This window comes from Hermetia illucens, chromosome 4 (genome assembly GCF_905115235.1).
Source record: "Hermetia illucens chromosome 4, iHerIll2.2.curated.20191125, whole genome shotgun sequence".
In the NCBI taxonomy this organism is placed as follows: domain Eukaryota; kingdom Metazoa; phylum Arthropoda; class Insecta; order Diptera; family Stratiomyidae; genus Hermetia; species Hermetia illucens.
In genome coordinates, this window is record NC_051852.1 from 123,474,230 (window position 1) to 123,493,151 (window position 18,922).

At 39.6% G+C, this 18,922-nt stretch overlaps 1 protein-coding gene across 2 annotated transcripts in view; it reads left to right on the plus strand.

The window, feature by feature from the left end:
• The first annotated feature begins 435 nt into the window (after window positions 1-435).
• LOC119654801 (RNA-binding protein fusilli) overlaps window positions 436-18,922 on the plus strand; it is a 307,177-nt gene continuing 288,690 nt past the window's right edge. For both annotated transcript variants that reach the window (XM_038060355.1, XM_038060354.1), the window contains exon 1: window positions 436-1,101. The gene's annotated coding sequence lies outside the window, so the exon portion shown is untranslated. The remainder of the gene's footprint in view (window positions 1,102-18,922) is intronic.

Genomic DNA, 18,922 nt, shown 5'->3' on the forward strand with positions numbered 1-18,922 from the left:
TATAGGTATACCTTTCATAAATACAGTCAACTATACAGCCTGATATGAGCCCCTCGCCAACAACCGCTTCATTAGCAACAACAAAAATAATAATAATATAAATGACAATTGCAACGGACATTACTGAATGAGTGTAGAGGAGATGGTGGTTCAAATGGTCATACCCTGTAGGCAAGATAGAGAGCGTCGATCTGTGCTACCGTATTCAACAGGCCAGGTGAGATTTTGAGTGTGTTCGTTACGGTAAGTGTAGTCGATGTACACCACAGCTCGGGGTTTCGTATATCAGTAAACTCGTTTGCGCGTATGTATTGCCCTTACCTTTACCGGAGTTGATTATCTCACCTGGCCGGATCACGTTGCCAATGGTGTAGTGGATAGATATAGAATGTGGGAATGAAATGGTTGACTGAGAAAATTACTTGAATGGCTATTTACCGTCAGTCGTCGTTTCACTATCTGTCCGCGACATACCGTCGAAAAGAACTGAAACCCCTTAATCGGTTGTTAGATATTGATTGCGTTTTGATATTCGCTGCAGCGGATTTTCCACCTGCCAAATTTCCCGATTTGGTGGACTTACTCAAATATCGGGAGGATTCGAGCTAGACGCGGAAAATCAGTTTTCACGAAATTGATTCGTCCGGGTTTGAGGGAGAAGTACTGAAGAGATCAATTCTTGTTGTTGTTTCCAAGTGATCTTGCTTGAAAAATCTAATCGAACTAGTTTTCCCGCAATTCGATTTTCTCATTGATAATCTGTTCCGAGAACAACCGATAAACGGTACTAAGGTTATATTTCGTCTGTTAGGGATTGAGGCCGGCCTACGATCCCTTGCCCTGGTCAAGAGTTTCTGTGCAAAAAAGACACGTTGAATTTGCAGGCAGTGCTTGAAGTATTTGACATCAAAATTGTTGAAATTTTCCGCCAAGTGCTAGTGTTTTATCTAAAAAATTGGAATAATATTGTGATATATTCGTAAGTAATTCTGTGCAATCACTCATCCGACGAGAGCAAAGGAGCGGCGATCCTAAGAGCCAGGCCAAGTGTGAAAAACTTTAAATTATTCTACAACCAGCGGCGGAGCTTCTAAATTCTGTGTAAGAATTGAATTAAATTATCCAAAATTTCTTCCATCGTTTATTATGGTTTTTCTTCGCGATGTGGTGTGGTTTTTTGGAGGAAAGAATATTTTACGTCGATTGCCTAAAACTTTGCCTACGCGCTTGAATGCATCAACAAAACAGAACGGAACCGGACATCAAGTTTGTTGCTCTTTTTGCTGGTGTTGCTTCTCGAAACACAACACAATTTACAGTAGAGTCTCAGATGGAAACTCTCTCTTCAGACCCCATTTTCCACCACATTTAAAAGATTTTCGTTTGAGATTTTAATATCAAACACTCGCACGGTATAAACAATCGATTTGCTTAATTTGTCCCTATTGGGTTCAGATACCTCGGTTAGGGATGCGCCTGCGACCACTGACCCTAGGACCTGGAATGTTGTGCACCTTAAGCCTGGGTTTACCTTAACCTTTAAATATACCTGTTGGTCTCCAGTACTAGGTAAAGTGACACGTGTTAACATGTGTTTGCCTTTGTGGGAAACCGCGCGTATGAAATTCTAAAGTCGATATATGAATACGATATCGGGCGTGTATGTCTGCGAGAGTGTTTTATGGTTCTATAGATACACCTGATGACGGCCGCTCTTCTTTCGGCTTTCCATCAGACTTGTCTGGTGGCAGGTATAGGTTTTGTGATTTCGGGACGGTAAGCGATTAAAATCAGCTTAACGTAATCATTTGCAATTAGTGTGATTACGAGCGATTCGTGCTTTCCACGTAAGGGTTTTTGGATTTATCTGGCGTGCCACAAGGGACCGTCTTAGATTCTGCGTTGTTCTGTTGATTATGTCCCAGACCTGACAACAGGTTCTTTTAAAATCAAGTTGGAATTTACAACTACATTGGCTTGTAAACGTTTTTGCTCTGGAACATGGACTGGGGAAAACCAGACTACAACAAGGTAAAGAAAACTGTGTATGCATTCCGAAGAAACTGTAAACAAGACATCATTGGACAAATTGCCTTCTTCAGAAGGCATCGATTCCGTTACGAAACAACCTATTCTGCCGAGTCTTCCACAGAGAGTTGTAATCAAATTACATAGATCCCAGTTTGTTTACTGCATTACAGTTTGTTACACTTTACATTTTCTTTACACTTTTCCTCAGATACGACAAAATCTTCTTATTGGAGGAGTTTGCGAAAAAAAATTTCTCCAATTTGACCGCAATCTTTGGAACATCATTAACCTGATTCGTCCGTTATGCATTCCACACACTATATAGTATGTTACAATAAACATAATGTACGGTGACAACAAGTTGATATCTTTAACTGAAAAGATACTTAGATACGTCGCGAATTGCTATGTAGGCACCGAACAATGCTATGGCTGAAGGCGTGAGTGGCAGAGTATGGTATAATAAAATTTATTAGCGGAGCTTCATGAGATTTCGTTGACAATCACATATTTCTGGCAATTTTTCTTTACCTTATTCTTCATTCCTGGCTCTTATGTAGCTGTAACGTTGGCCCCACTTGCTTTTACCTCAGCCAACAAGTTCTGCTCGACTGGCTGATAATAGGTTTTGTGTCCCATTCAGAATTGAGTATTTGTTGGAATTTCAGTATGGTACCTGTGTGGTATGCTGGAATTTATTATACGGGCGTATTGGCTTTGTGAATTTATTCCAAATTATTCAAATTAGGCCTTTTTTATCAGGTCGATGCCATTAGTTGAAATGGAAATGAAAGAAAAAACTTGGATCGCTCTATTGGGAGTTTCAATTATGATTGAATTATTTTCTATGCTACACCTGATTCACCCGGGAGGGGAAAATGTAGAGCAACAGGTACAGTTTAGTAGTGAGTGACCATTTTTTTGACCCCCGCTTTTCCTTCGAATATTGCTCCACTACTTCATCAGATGTGTTGTATGAAACTAGGTCTCTATTAAGTCTGGCCTTAGCCTTTTGCTATCATTTTCCATTAAAATATCTATCACAATCGAAGTATCTAATTCGCTAACCACGAGTTTTTTCTATTTTGTTTTATAATTCTATGCATCTAGTTCCACTAACTTCAGCAATGATCGGTTCATTTGATATTTTTGTGAATGATTCTTTATTCCCTCATGTAAAGCACAAGGAACCTGCAAATATGCTGACTTCTAATTTATGGGGTAATCTGGGGTATTTTGATTTAATTTTATTTTAAGTTCGGTGGTTGCTTCTAAAATTGTGCAAACTACATTTTCTAGAATGTGATATTCGCACCATATTTGCAATTGACGTGTACCTGGCTTGACTTCAAATTTCAACATTTTATCTGCCAACCACCTAAGCCAGATCTTCAGAATTTAGTTGCTCTACACATTTGGATTCTGCGATATAATTCATAAGCTGGTGCTATTATCCTATTTTTTTCTTAAACCTTTGTTCTGTTTGGAAGCAGGTTCGGCTCGCCTAGATCGAGTTCGCCACTTTCTCTGAAGTCGAAAGGTATCTGAATCACCAGCCAACACATCAAGTCTTCGCTGCTTCGGTTGGCCTTTGGGTAGTTTTCCATCGATTTGACATGTAATGACCTATTGTCAGGCTGGAAAGTTCTTAGGCTAACATAGAAAATTTTTTTTGATTTTATTTTTCAATATATATATATATATAGTTCAAAAAGCCCACGGACCTTCTTCCCGGCCAACCGGACCGAGGGGCGACCAACCTAAGGACGGGCTGAAGGCAACATTCAAAGGCGTTTTCACCGCTTTATCTAAATTCTGCGGGACTAAGCCCATCGCTGAAGTTACCACTGGGACTACTTCGATCTTTTGTAGTCTCCAAGTCTGCTTCATATCGTCCGCAAAGGAGCCATAGTTCCGGAATTTTTCTTGCTGTTTTTCTACAGTGTTTCGATCCAACGGTGTGGCTACATCGATTATAAAGCACGCTCGTTCTTCCTTGAGAAGCAGAACTAGATCGGGTCTGTTCTGATTAACACTGTGGTCGGCCCCAATAGTGTGATTCCACAGTAGTTTGACCCGATCATTTTCCAAGATTCTCTGCGGAGTATACTTACAGTAAGGATGGTAAGTTGCCACTAAGTTATACTTCAACGCAAGGTTTTGATGGAAAATCTTGCAGACGGAGTTATGACGATTGGTGTACTCGGTACTGCTCAACATCTTGTACGCGGATGTTATGTGCTGGACGGTCCCCTCTTCACAATTGCATAACCTACAACTGGAGTTAGTGATTGACGAGTCATGAATTTTTGTTTGGACCGAAGCATCTTGAATTGAAGTTAGGAATGCTTCGGTCTCATAGAAAAGTACACCATTAGATAACGTTTTGTTGGAGGGTTCGATCTCAATGACTGGCAACAACAAATTTTTTATATGATCTCTCTCTCTTTCGACATGTCGATCTTCTCTTGGATTGAAGTAACATTCGACATGGGTTCTCATTCTCTGCTTTTCAATTTCAAAGGAGATAATTTATTATCTGCCATGACGATAGCCTGATGTATTTGGCTAGAGGATTGTTTCTCGAAGAAAAACTCACGAAGAGAATGCACTTGATTGTAGTGCAATGTTTAAAAAACAGGTACCCACCTTCCACCCTGATGACGTGGGATGGTGATCCTCAATTTCTCGGCAGCTCTATTGTGCACGTTGTTGTTTGCAGGAACTACCCTTACCCGTGTATTGACAGATTCAGATTCTAAATCCGTATTACTCCACTGTATTACACCGAAAATATATAGGACGGGAATGCGAAGGTGTTCGTTCAAATTCCTCCAGCAACTTAGATTTTACTTTGAGTGAAATTATGCGGTGTTTCCAACGATTAATTATTTGAATAATAAAAAACTTGTTGTTTCTTTTTCGTTGGTGTGAATTCTTGCAAAAACCGATATTTCGGGAACCACTTGTTCCCTTCATCTTTTGTTAGCTTGTATTGAAGGAAATAAGTGGTTCCCGAAATCTCGGTATTTGCAAGAATAAATATTCACACCAACGAAAAAGAAACAACAAGTTTTTTATTATTTCAAATTAGATTTTACTATTGCCACAACAGGTGTTGTAGCTTGGAATATGCCGAGGTATTTGTAGACGTCGTCCGAAAGCATACCCTCAATTCGGATGTTATTGTTGTCGGTGTGTTTTCCCCGAACAATTGTTTTATGCGACATTTCTCCAAACCCAACTGCATGCCAATATCCCTGCTGACTTGGTCCATGGTGATGGTGATGAATTTGATGTCATCAATACACCTTAAATGACTTAATATACATTTCGACAATATGCCATGTTTAGCTTGGAATCCATATTTGATTTCACGCAGAAGATGAGATAACAGATTCAAAGCTAAACAGAACCACAGTGGGCTTAGAAAGTCGCCTTGGAAAATGTCACACTCCGTGCTCCAATTCGTCGTCACTGTTCTCAGAAGAAGAACCACATTCGGGTTGATTTTGTATAAGCGTAATACTTGTAGTAACCACGAATGCGATATGGAGTCAAAAGCTGATTTATAATCGGTGTAGGCTATCGAGATTTTTCGTTTTTGGTGAACACCCTGCTTTACAGCCACCGTACCGATTATATAAGCTGTTGTATCAATTTGTGAACATCAAGATGTTTTGAGATGTTAGGAATGTTAGGAAGAGAAGTAATTGTTCGACATTTTGAAGGGCAAGAGGGGCCCTGTTCTTTGAGATGATAGAAGTTATCCCCTAGGTGAAAAACTGTGGAAATACTTTAGGGTCAGCAATCATCTGATTAAAATGATTTGCTAATAACCTGTGAGTGTTCTTGAACAGCTTCATTCAGAAGTTGTGAATCTTATCAGCTCCTGGCGCCTTCCAATTATCTGCCTTATTAAGGGCTGCTTCTACGTCCACCTCAGTTATATCAGGCACGGTCATTTCGGGGATGGGTTCGCATGGACGGGGAGCCACGCTGCTTCTAAATGGCAAAGGCTGACTTCGCTCAAAATACTTCTTCAGAAGTCTGCTGCCTTATCCAGATCGAGGTCACTTTCCTGGCTTGAGTTTGTGAGATTTTTATACAATCTTCTTTGTTTCTGGAAGAAGAAAGTGCCGTATGTCTTTCGCTGAAAGCTTTTTTGATACCTACTGATGCGATTGGAGTATACCGCAAATTTCTGCTTCAGCATCTCAAGGATTTCCTCGATTGGCATCTCATTGGGCAGGGGGTAGTTTCCATTGATGTTCGCAACACATCTGGGTACTCTTGGTGATGGAATCTCAAAAAGTGCTTGCGTTACACCGCCAATCGCCTTTCTCAACTTTTCACCTCTTTGTTGAGTCGAAACACCCAGAACGGTAAAGTCCTCCTGCGATTACTTATGTTATTCACTCCAAGATTACTGGGTTCATGGAGTGCCTTATAGGTGGAGTATTCGAATTGCTGCTTTGTTCAGTCCGATTTGGGAAAGACTCCATACCGAGCTCAAGTGAAACTTCGTGGAATTTTTTTTTTGCCTAGTTAGTAGGGTACCTCCATTGCTTTTCACTATCATCCGGTATTGATTGACGACGTTCTGCTCCGTAACATGACTTAGATCCCGAAAGCGGGCTATGAAGGCGTCATGGAGTCGACATCTGTACCCTGATGGATTCCGTTTCAAATCCGTGATACAGTAATAGGCTCGATTAGGTACTGTCTTCGCGTCCCTGGGGTCCCATGAACACAATTTGAAATACTATCCCCAATTTCTTTCCCAAGAGTAGTGAGGAAGCAGTCAGCCTTGCAACAGAGCCCCAATGTTACAATGCCCCATGGTGGGAAGCCGCAGTGTAACGTCACTGAAATTCATCCGACAGGCGCGTCGATTCCTTCACATCGGATTACAGATTTTTTAAGGAGGTTTACTTCTCCAGGAAGGAGGAAAGGGTTTAGGAAGACAAACACAAATGGAAACGTTCTGCTTGCTCACATCTACTTATTTACAAGATTAGCTTGTGATATTCGTAGCTGACGCGGTGGGTCATGTCATTATCTGCAACCCATGACACGCGCTGACCGCATGCAGCTCTGCATTTGTCACTTACGTCGTGGTACGCCAGGTATATATGCCTTCGAGGGCGATACATGGATTATAGCGGTCATATAATTTTTTGATACCATTTTATAGTACGATTTGCCTTACCTCTTCAACTACACTAAATTTCTTTCCAGCGAGCTGGGGGCCAAATCTGCTGAATACGGTGGATGCGGAAGCAATTTGAAATCCAATTCATGCAATGTTGCCGTCATTTTGTTAGTTTGTTACACGGTGCATCGTCTTGATGCACCTGCACTTTCTTTTTCTTCAAATGGGGCTGTTTTCCGGCGATTTCATTCTTAAAAAGTTCCAATAACGTTATGTAATAGTTGCTGTTGATGGTTTTTCCCTCCTCAAGATAGTCGATGAATATTATATGAAATAGTGATGCCATAGCTTACTTAGCCAGTCAACTGTTGCGTCTTTACACGCTCTAAAGTTGGTTCAACACGTGCAGTCCACTCAGATTGTGATTGTTTTGATTCTGGTGTGATAAAATAGGGCCATGTTTTGTCCATTGTCACATATCCATGTATAAATTCGGATTTTTATAGAGGAAAAGCTTCAAACACTGTTCGGAACAGTCAACTCGTTGTCGTTTTTAGTCGATTGTGAGAGCTCGCGCGGCACCCACTTCACGAGTCTTCGCATACCGAAACATTCATTGACGATATGGCCAACATTTTCCTTTGATATCTTTAGAGCTTCACTTCACTTTCCGGTCATCCAAAATTATTTTGTGGACTTTTTCAATGTTTTCATCAGTTTCTTTGGGGCGTCCACTGGGTGCATCGTCCTCGGTGCTAATTTCGCTCTCTTTAAGCAAGCAAACCAGTTCTTAACGGGTGATTTTGCTGGTGCAAAGTCCGAATGTCATATTGTTTATCAAGCCAAGCGTTGGTTTCAACCGTATTTTTCTTCCAAAAAGCAATGCTGTATTTACATACGAAATTTCTTTCTATCCATTTTCTTCAAACTAACAAAAGTTGCTTCACTTAAAATGTTCTATCCCACAAACTAATAGTCTGACAGTTGCTAAATTTGCACAGGTGTCTTTTGAAGGTTAGGGTTAACTAAAAACTATATAGATTTAATACCAATAGTGCCATCTGTGTGTTAGCCTACGAAATTTCAGCATAACTGGTAGATTGTGCGAATGTTAGGAGACCATCCTAATTGATCAAAGTTAAAGTTAAAGTCAAAGTTAAGCCAGACCTACCTAAGAAACCTAAAGAAATGGTGACATAGCCTGTGAAAATAAATAACAAATAATGGAAGGCTAGCGAATGTGGGGAGAGGTCCCTTTTGGCTTTTAAGCACCGCTTACATTTTTTTGTTGAGGATGCTTGGAGTCCTAAGTCCGCACCCACTTGGTGATGAACCGGACCCAAGTCGAACAACTTACTTTCTCTTTCGTAGTCCACGGACTCCTCTTTTTTGAGTTAAACCCAAGTTTTCAAAAAAAGAATGAAAAAGCTGACTGACGGTTTCGTCCAGGGCAGAGGCAACTCATCAGACGTTGCCTCACCTCTGCCCTGGGAGCAACCTGACCGAAAGTAACGATTCTTTAATGTCTTTTAATTCGATGTGTGGGACTGCACTAGAATCTGAGAAAAACAAATAGGAATATCGCGGGAAGTTGAAATACAGCGAACGCAAAGCGAAAATGGAGAAACAAGAAAAAAATACCGACTCGATTGCGCGAAATCCTAACGCGGTGATTAAGAGTCACATCCTCAGTCTACGTCTCTCCTGCAGGAGATTTTTAGGCGGTCTTTTGGATTTTCTCCCTTTCTTGGGGTCCTCAGGCCATAACAATAGAAATGGTCTTGATTAGTGTGAGTTCAGCGGGAGTCGGGAGGAATTAAGTAAAATATTAAACTCTCCAGAGCTCTAACCATCAGATCAAAATTCATGACTATTGCAATCATACATATAATGTGTGTAATTCATATAAGATTCAAATTGATTGCGAACGGGATAAGCGTAGCCTCACTTTGTAGTGGTTTCGTTTTAAGTTGGTATGAATGTATTATCAAATATGCATTACTTTAATACATTTTTTCAATTACATGGGTTGCTGTTTTGTAATTTCGCAAGTCCCTGCCACGTCAGGGCAAAAACACAAATGCCTGCTGTGAAGAAAGCGTTCGCTATCCATACGCATAGGAATGCGCCGCAGCATATACGGCGCCATCGTCTGAGAAGAGACTTTCATCACAGCAGCATATACGATTCATACAGGCAAAGTGTTAATTGCATCAGCAAAGAGAGTTAAACCCCTTTCAAATTTTGAATGATCATACGATAAACAATTTGAACATAAACAAGAAGCCAAACTATCAATCGAAAACAAGTTCAGGATAAAACGAGTACCGTGCTCCTTCTACGACCTGTGGAATGAAAGGAACTATAAGGTGACACACCCCCAGCATGTTCCTTTCCGTCGTCAATAATTGTGGGAACATGACGTACGGCTATCTCGGTTTCCCGCACAAAACATCCGCAATAGCCTGAAATCTTTACTGCAACCGCTCCAACAATAATTTCAGGAATAGCATACGTTTAGTTATTTCATAGCAATACTTAAGTACATAATTTTTTCGCCATTCCCCGTGACGATTCACTAGGCAAAATGCATTCGCTGGCATGGATGTGAATATGGTTAGCCTACACAATTTATAAGGAAAACAACAAAAGAAAAGGTCAATATTTTTAAGTATTGTAAATGAATAATGTTCCAACAGAATTTGGGCTTTCGAGGAATTTGAACATAAGACGTTTTGCGATAAAAATTCGAAAAAGAAATTAAAATTATCATTCTAAATGAGAAATCAATTAGTGTTATCGAATTATGTGATGTAAGGATGGGATTTAGAAATTTGACGGGAGGATAATGGATGCTAGATAGGAGACGAAAGGGGAACTGCAGCATTTAAGCAAATGGCTCCCGTCAGCTCGGTGCAAGACAAAGGCGAAACAAAATAACCTGCATGCCACTAATCACGGATACTATAGATTGTTTAGGTCCATCTTAGCTAGTGAGTTCTCATTATCGTGGCTTAAATGACTATACCGCCATATATACCTCGTAACTTCTGCATAACGGATGTAAACCGTGTATCGGTCCGGGATACCCTCGATGCAAACGTAGTCATGGCGCGCTATGGCACTGGTTCAACGCAACTCTTTGTTCCTAATACCGCGAGGCGGCGTTTATTTGCTTTGGTAACTGCCTAGCTCTAGGAACCATGGAGGATTTTGAATTTGAGAAGTTCTCGTAGGTCGCCAGTTATGGAGCGCTACTTCATCTGGGACATGCATGAGATATTTTAGAGGGCATGAAGCAGTAAAAGGACAGTTCGCCGTTGGCTGAAAGCACCTATCGGAAATATGTAAATCACTCAGTTCCCGGTAGTTCATTGACTTTTATTGTGTCTGTTTCATTCAAACCAAACACATACATTCATATCACCAATTTTTCTGCAATTAGCTTTGTGGCATTTTTTTTATGTTGGATTCTTTACTTTTCTATTGTTGATAATAATAATTGAATCTGGGCCTTGAAGAGCGTTAGAGCACTTCATTCAAGACCGTAACGGTACACCACAGGATTACAGTACCTTATAGGAGGTAATGTGGTCAGCATTACTTTCACTCGTGATTATTACTCTGATTTCGCTCAGGTACTCAAAGCTGAGTCGACAGACATCCGACGTCAAATGACAATACAAATCCCCCTGCCACCACTTTCCACTGAGCCATTCGGATACGCTGTTGGCTTAGTATACCTTAAAAACCTTAAAAATGATCTGCCATTTGAAATTGACAGACCAGTAGCTTACTCCAAACTACAATTTTATTTTATTATGTATATATATATTTCGGGAGCAACTTAACTTCTTCAGTACAAAGCTTTGTACATACATAATAAAATAAAATTGTAGTTTGGAGTAAGCTACTGGCCTATCAATTTTAGGCTTAACTACAAAGAGAAGACAATATCTAACGTTTTAGAAATGGCTGCCATTTGAGTTCTTCCTCTCTTTTCGTGATTTCTTTGTTGTCGATTTTCATGCGCTCTGTCCTAAAAAGTTGACCTTGGGACCCAGTTTTTGTGTAATTATGTTTGTGTGTTTTTTTACAATTAGATCAAGATATGCTGATAGGTTATGAAATAATTGGTACAATTCATACCGGCATTGAGTTCGCTAGTCCTTTCCATTCATGATCACTCTACGTACTGGTAATGATGTTTTGGACTGTGAAATGACCAAATGAAAATTCGCGTTGACCATAATCAATCAAGAGGACTTACCTATCCTAAAGAAAATGGCGAAATTGACCGTGAAAGTCCACCAGGTCTTCTGTGCAGCTCCACTGAAGTGTCTCGCTGATGCGCGCTTGTACACCTCTAGGTAGGGCGTTCTCCGGAGCTTTAGGGGGGGAGGGTCTTTTCAGAAACTTTAAGACTCTCTCACAAAGAAGTCTCGTTTGTCAATGCCGGGAGCAATATCACAACTTAAGATACAAAAAAGCACCATGCCACCATCGAGAGGGAAGACCCACGGCGTGTCGCAATCGATGTCTCTCCTGCCCTAGATCCTGGCATTCTCTAAATATAACAGTATTGTTTGTCTTTGTCCCATTTACACATTTTACTTTAAATTTCACGTTTTGAAATTGCAAATTGATTTCCTTACAGTTAGGATGTTTATCTGTTCTATTAGTTATAATAAATCGTTGAATTGCCGAGTGGCGAAAATCACCAAATTCGCCAAGCGTTTTCGCTGGCACCGAAGTGTAATTCCACTGAAGCAGTAAAAGGGCCGCCTCACTCTAATATTTCGGAGTCTACGTAGCATAGAGGTTTGGAAGCGCTTTCCGACGGGCCTCTTGTGACAGTAGACTTGCATTTAGGTGCTGACGCATCGGTACGATTAATTTTGCCATTTCCTCCAGATTTTGGAGTAGCTCAGCCCTTGTGGCTGTCCCTGCATCCTTCTGTTCTCCCGGCCGTTAGTTTTTTCGCTGATTTCAGTTTTTAGTACCCCTTCCTTTGCATGAGGTATTGATCGGGCGTAATATAAACATCGTCTGCGTATGCCATCAATTGAGTGGATTTTATGAGCAATATTCCTGTGGTGTTCACTCAGGTCACCTTTCAGACATAAGTTGGTTCTTAAAAACAATGAGGCGAGACCACATATTTTTTTAATACTATCCGTACAGAGTGAAACTCTGACGAATGCTTCTCGAGTTTGCCAATTACATTCCTTTTTGTCCTTGCAAAATTCAACGGCGGGTATACAAATTCCTTTTTCTTGGTTAAAAAGCTTTTACCATTCATGTCAAAATTAGTCAGAGAAATTATCGATTGCTCCTTCACAACTTCAAAAATATTTCAATGCTTTGAAGGAAATAGCAGGAAGGAAGGTGTCTGCCGTTGCGTTCAGTGGAAAAAAATCATTTCTTCCCCCCTTCGAAAACGGATAAAATGTGAAGAAAAGGTGCACATTTTTACGTTTTAAAAAAGGATATCTTACTTTTAACAGTTGAAGAGGAAGGAATGATATTTCATGCAAGACGTGAAGGACACTTTCAAGAAGTTTGTGTTAGAAATACCTTTTAACGAATGGTCGGAAAGATCCCCATTTGCAGTGCTTTCTAGAAGGGAATCACTTCCTAGATCTACTAATATGAATGCAAAAATTAAAATATTCTTTGTATACTAGTAAAGAAAAGGACAGGATTTCATCAGTCTGGCATCAGTTTGGATGACAAAATTATGGCAAACTGATGTTCAGTGTATTTTAATTGCAATGACTGATGAAAATTTAAATATTTAAATAAAGTCTGTCAGATTGGCATGACTGATGATAAGTTGGGGGATGTGCAGTTGTCATTGTACTGTTAATCGAAACATTACTTCCGAATCTTTAAAACATGCAACAAAAGTGGTTTTTTGTCGTCTTGTTTATGCTAAACACGTCAGTCCATCAGTCATTTCATGACTCCATTTTTGATGACTTTTTGACTTATGGCAGGGTGATGAAGCACTGATCGTATAAGGCCGACCATAAAGTGAGATAGTAATCAAGCGAAGATATGCTTACTTTATAGGAATAAGCCGTGTGACTGAGAATACTGTGAAGATGAAGCTAAGTGTATGTGGAACTTAGCCTGGAAACACCTTGGAAGAATGGTGCTATATCTATGGAGCAAACCAAAAATGAAGTTTTGGGTCTCAAATTCCTTTAAGAATTGTGTCCTTGCGGTGTATATAGGGTTTAAACTAGTGTAAATAACTGAACGGTTTTTTCTTTTCGCTAGTAGTAAGATACAGTTAGCGATATTTCGGGAACTACTAACTAATCCCTTTAAATTTCAGTTCAGGATAGGTTCCGTCTTCGCTTGGGTCAGTATTTCTAAAGTATTGTCTTTATTCATTGATTGTCTTATCTCCGTACTCTGCTCGAAAATGTGACTTCTTTATTATAAAGCCTCTACTGAGCTTATGTAATAGAGCTGACTTCCCTGTCTTGTCCTCGGCAAAACCCACTATAAGTTAAACCAGTGAATGCCTGTGCACTGGAAGTCCGGGTTTTTCGTCAGTAATCTGAAAGGCGTTTACTTTCCGACTTTATTCCAAATGTCCTTTCATGCCTTTGTGTTGAATGCTCCATGGGAGTTTCATGAAACGGATGGGTTTTCACAAAAAAATGCTGGTTGATATATTTTCTAAACGCAACTCTTACTGATGATATTGTGAACAGTTTTAAGCAAGGGATGCAGAGACAATATGTAGCCCTAACTGTATGATTTAAAGACCATCGTGTGTAAATGTAAGAACAAATTCTAATTATGAAGTGTTTTCATCATTAACAGCGCTTTAACTTCATTACTTTTAATTCCGAATAAGAGTAATGGTCATATTCCATATGCTGTTCCCAAGAAGTAGCAGAGAACATTGGTGCGAAACGACCTCAACATGATATTGGTGTTGAGAGTCTGCATTTCCAGATTTTTGACAAAATAGCAAAGGCGAATTTAGTGCTGTTAACGCGTGAAGCGACTTTAAGTTCAGTGATTCGTTGAGGGAACAACGCTTTCCGGAAATACAGATCAATCAACCCCCATTTTCTGTCCATAAATTTAGACAAGATGAGTGCGAATTTAGTTTTGTTAGCATCCATATTCAGCTGGACTCTGCTTGCCTTATTCTGAAACTTCAGAGGAAAAGTATACGTCATTCGCGTAGTCGTCTTGAATTCCTTCACGTTTACTAGACGAGGCAGCATGAAGGATGTCATCGATAACGATAAGAAATAATATTGCTGATAGAATACAACCTTAGGAGACACCGCGTTAGACTTTAAATTCCTTTTACCTGAAATCAGCACGTCGCATTTTGCAAAATTATATGTCACCATGATAACGAATAACTTCGGGGACGTCTAAATATACCCATTTTTGACGCTGTCGAAAAGCTTCTCAAAATCGAGTCGTGATCCGCAGGTGTATATTGTCTATTATTGGCAATGAACACGTAAATACTTCCTCCACTCCTCGTCTAAATTGCCGTACTGAAAACGGGGGCTTGTTTTCGAGTTTTAACGATCTTTCCCTTTTTGAATTATTAAATTTTACGGATGACTGGAAGTAGCAAGTCTGCAAAGGCTTCAAAAGTTGTAAGGGTCAGCGGTTTTGCTCCGTATGGTCGCATTGAAAATGAAAATGATTTCATTTCTGTTTAGAGGAGTAGTTCGTGCCCATATGTTACAGTACTTACTCCAAGGAGGGGAACTCAATCGAATGTTATGATAAGAATTGTGGTGAAGAAGTCTTCCTATCTCTTAAGCTGCTCGGCGTGCTGAATGAAAAGCCTATCGTTCCTTATATGACCATCGGCTTACAGCCAGCACCAAGCTCTTCAATGCAGCGGAAAATCAATTTTATTACCGGAATTTCCCTGGCTAGCGCAAGGAAACGTGCTCTCCGCCATCGATCCTCCTTCAAGGTTTTTTTTCAATTTCTGTAACCTCCTTTTCGGACGTGCCCGGAAACAGCGCCAATGGTGAAAATACTTTTGATGGTAGCCCAATGCTTATTGATATTCTTGGTTGGGTTGGTTAAAATTTCTATCGTCCAACTAGCAAAAAGTGAATGAAAGAACCATGAAAACGACTCGTATTGAATTTCGCGGATGGCGCTCCCCCGCGGGCGGAGGGTCGCAACTATGGTATGCTTCCATCAAATTATAGCTACACATATTTAGATAAAAGCTTTTATATCTATTGCTGGTCGTGATATGGTTGATCTGATTCTTTTAAATCTGGACCACTCTTGATTATGATTTATTGATCAAATTAGGGAGATGCCTTTTCTTCTTCTATTCTTCCTCAACCGACGAAAAATTACTCCATACCTTAACTCTGGTGTACAAAAACTTTCCTTGAGCACTTTAACTAAGTTTTTAATGTGTACATTGAAGAAACTGAGGACATTAATTTGGCATCCAATTTCGAGAAAGTGAATCCATATAGTGTCAGATACAAACTGCTGCAGAAGGTGAATCAACACAGCATGAAACTTCAAAAGCTCCTTGGCAAAATGGTATCACCGAACAGATAATAAAACAAATTCGAATTATCAAACACTTAACACATCTATTTAGTGTTATTTTCAAATCTTACCGCATATGCGTGGAAAATATCTGCAATAATGATGATACCAAAAGCAGGGGAAGACCCTACGAGCCAATTAGCTTATTGCTATTTCTTCACTAGCAACTCGGATTCAGAAGTAAATATGGTGTAATCTAGGAGGTACATAAACTTGCTACTGAAATAAAAAAAACTTACAAAGCTAGATAACATTCTTTTGCAGTATTCACCTTTGATTGAGCTTGGCATAATAAAGCTATTATACAGATCAAAACGCAAATTACCTCACAAGTCCATTCTCTGCTTCCTTTTCTAGGAGAGCTACGCATGTACCTAATTTACGCAGCTGGAATTCCTGAGTCCGACCCTCTATTATGATATCGCAAAAAAAAAAATTAGATTTGAATAAATAGTCAATTTTTACTAGTTTTTACAATATTGTTGGAAAGATAGATTTTTGAAAAAAAGATCAATACAAGTAAACGAACGTAGTTCTTCGTTCAGGGCTTCTTTAACAAATGAGCTTAGCCGTAATACGAGCCTCCAAATACGAGACGGTAAGGGTTACAGGTGTCACATTACAGGATTCTCTTGTCCTCTCCTCGGGAAAGTGAGTACCAGAAAACTGAATTGTCTAAAGTCTTAGTGGTGTAGTGAGGTTTTCGATGCGCCCCGTTATGACCCCCCTTATGGACTTTTACTAGCTGGCTGGGAGACAGCTAGTAAAAGTCCACTTAAGTGTAATCTTGCGGTGTTACTAGTAATAAAATTAATTGAAATAATTTTTGTCAGGAGAGAGAGAGAATGATGAGGCCGAGGACAGAGCAGGCACAGCATGAGACAAATGCTTCCATATTCCATCAATAGCTTACCAAGAAATAGAAAGGATTGAAAAATTCCTCAAATTATCATAGTTGAACAAATAAGTTATCGCTTAATACAAAGAAGGGAAAGAAGTCCCTCGGTCGACAATTGTTTCCAACTTATAGACCAGAGGGTTCTCGAACGCAATTATATAAGAGATTATAAGATTCAAGACCGACACTACAATGGCAACCTTTTGAGGTATGCTTACGAAGGAACGGGAAGGAAAACTCAACTCTATAAGTTGGGATAGTAATGCTTCAGGGAAAAAGGGGTATAACTCAAAACTAAAGTAAAGAAGTGGAGCCTACTCGAGAATAATATGAGAGATTAATGTTATTTCTATCTAGTAAACCAAAAACGAGCTTTGGACCCCGATAACGCTATCTTTCCCAGGTTCACTTAGCTCTGTCTTTGCGGTAAGGTCATAACCGATTCGTTTTTTGACTGTCCTTTAGTTTTGCATCCCTCAGCTACGTTGGTTGTGTCAATGCCTCATATACGTAAGTTCAGAAAGTATTTCAGGGAGCCAGATCCTCACATACAGAGATTTGTTGATTGGTTTTGATAAAGAGGTGGATTGGTTGGTTGCAGATAAATATTATCCCCCCATGCGTAGCGCTTTGGATTCTAGGGTACCTTAAATGGAATTCAAAAACGTTACTTACTATATTTTGCATTGTGGCACTATTAACGAGGGCTTGGAGTAAATCAATCAATCATTTGTCAGCCAGTCATTTGAACACCAATCGACCAATTGGCAAAGCTGAAACTACTACCCTTTGTGCACGAGCGTGCATTCAACCCTAAAATAGTAACCATAAAAAATGATATGATGATGATATTCGTTCTACCTGATCCTGATTAATGGTTAAGGACACTTGGGAGGGTATTGATCAGTTTTCGGGTTTTCCAATATGTGTATTGCTACATTCCTACGCTAAGCCTGTTATCTACGTTCAGTTCGGGCTATCAGTTACGCCGGAAGACCCCCCCCCCCCCCTCTGAAAGCATTTGAACTGAAAGCACCACCCACGTACCAGCAAGCCGCAATATCATTAATTTAACTCTGGACGTGGAAGGCCTTTAGGCGAGAGATATTGAGATATTTTTATGTGGGAGCATTATAGTATCACACATGTTCATTAGCAATAAAGATGACCATCAAATTCTCGCTCGCAGCCTAAACAAACTTGAAATGTTCGCTCATATCCTAAACAAACATGTCGAATTATTTTTCATTCGATCACTGACCGCCGGAATAGACAAAACTGACAGACCAACTACATCCTATTCACGTTAAGGCCGCGGTCAAATGCGGACTATTCAGGGCAAATGGACGTGGATGATGGGTTTGGGCTCATCTCATCATCTCATCAACTTCCTCTGTTGAATGCACACGGTTCCGCTACCTTTGAACCAAATATCATATTTCTATCGGACCAGATACGAGTACATATGTGGTGCGATCTGACCGCTAATTTGTTATTTTTTCATTGACTTTTTTTTACAAATTATTGGTGTGACGAGAGCATAAGAACTTCATTCTCAAGATAAAAATCATAACGTAAATATTTCACCTGAATTTTCTAATCAGATCTGATTGTCACCGTGGGAGTCGAGGGCGCAGTAGAAAACTCTAGTGATAAGGTTTAGATAAGAACATTCTTGCTATGAGGTGGTTGCACAAAGGTCAAAGTAACAGCTTCAAGTTTAACATTGGCTGTAACGTCATAGAAATTCAATAAAGTATTTCAGCCTTGAAGCTTTTATATGTTCAAATATATACCTTTGCATATAAATAGATACAAACACGTTTATTTTTTATCGGCACTTTTATGTACATTTTACGAGATATGATGGTTAAGAATAGTAATTATCGGTGTTAGTTACAAGTCACATATGCATACTCATCAGTGATGTTGAAAATTTTGATATGAGTGGAATAGAAAATGTTTTCCTAAATCACTTGCGTACATACATTATAGTTGAGGAGGTGGAGTGTTTTTCCTGCCCGCGTTAAAAGAGTTGGAAAGGATAAAAGAAACACTTTCCGTTTTCGAATATTTTTTTTCTTTTATATACGGAATTTTGTGTAAAAAATTATTATATCCGAAGCAGAAACACTAAAGATGGAACAGATACGTAGCTCTTGACTGAAACACTGTTTGAGTAAAATAAAAAAATATGTATTTTGGCGAAACTCTAAAAATATTTCCTTTATTCTCTCTCAAACCTCAAAGGTTATATCACT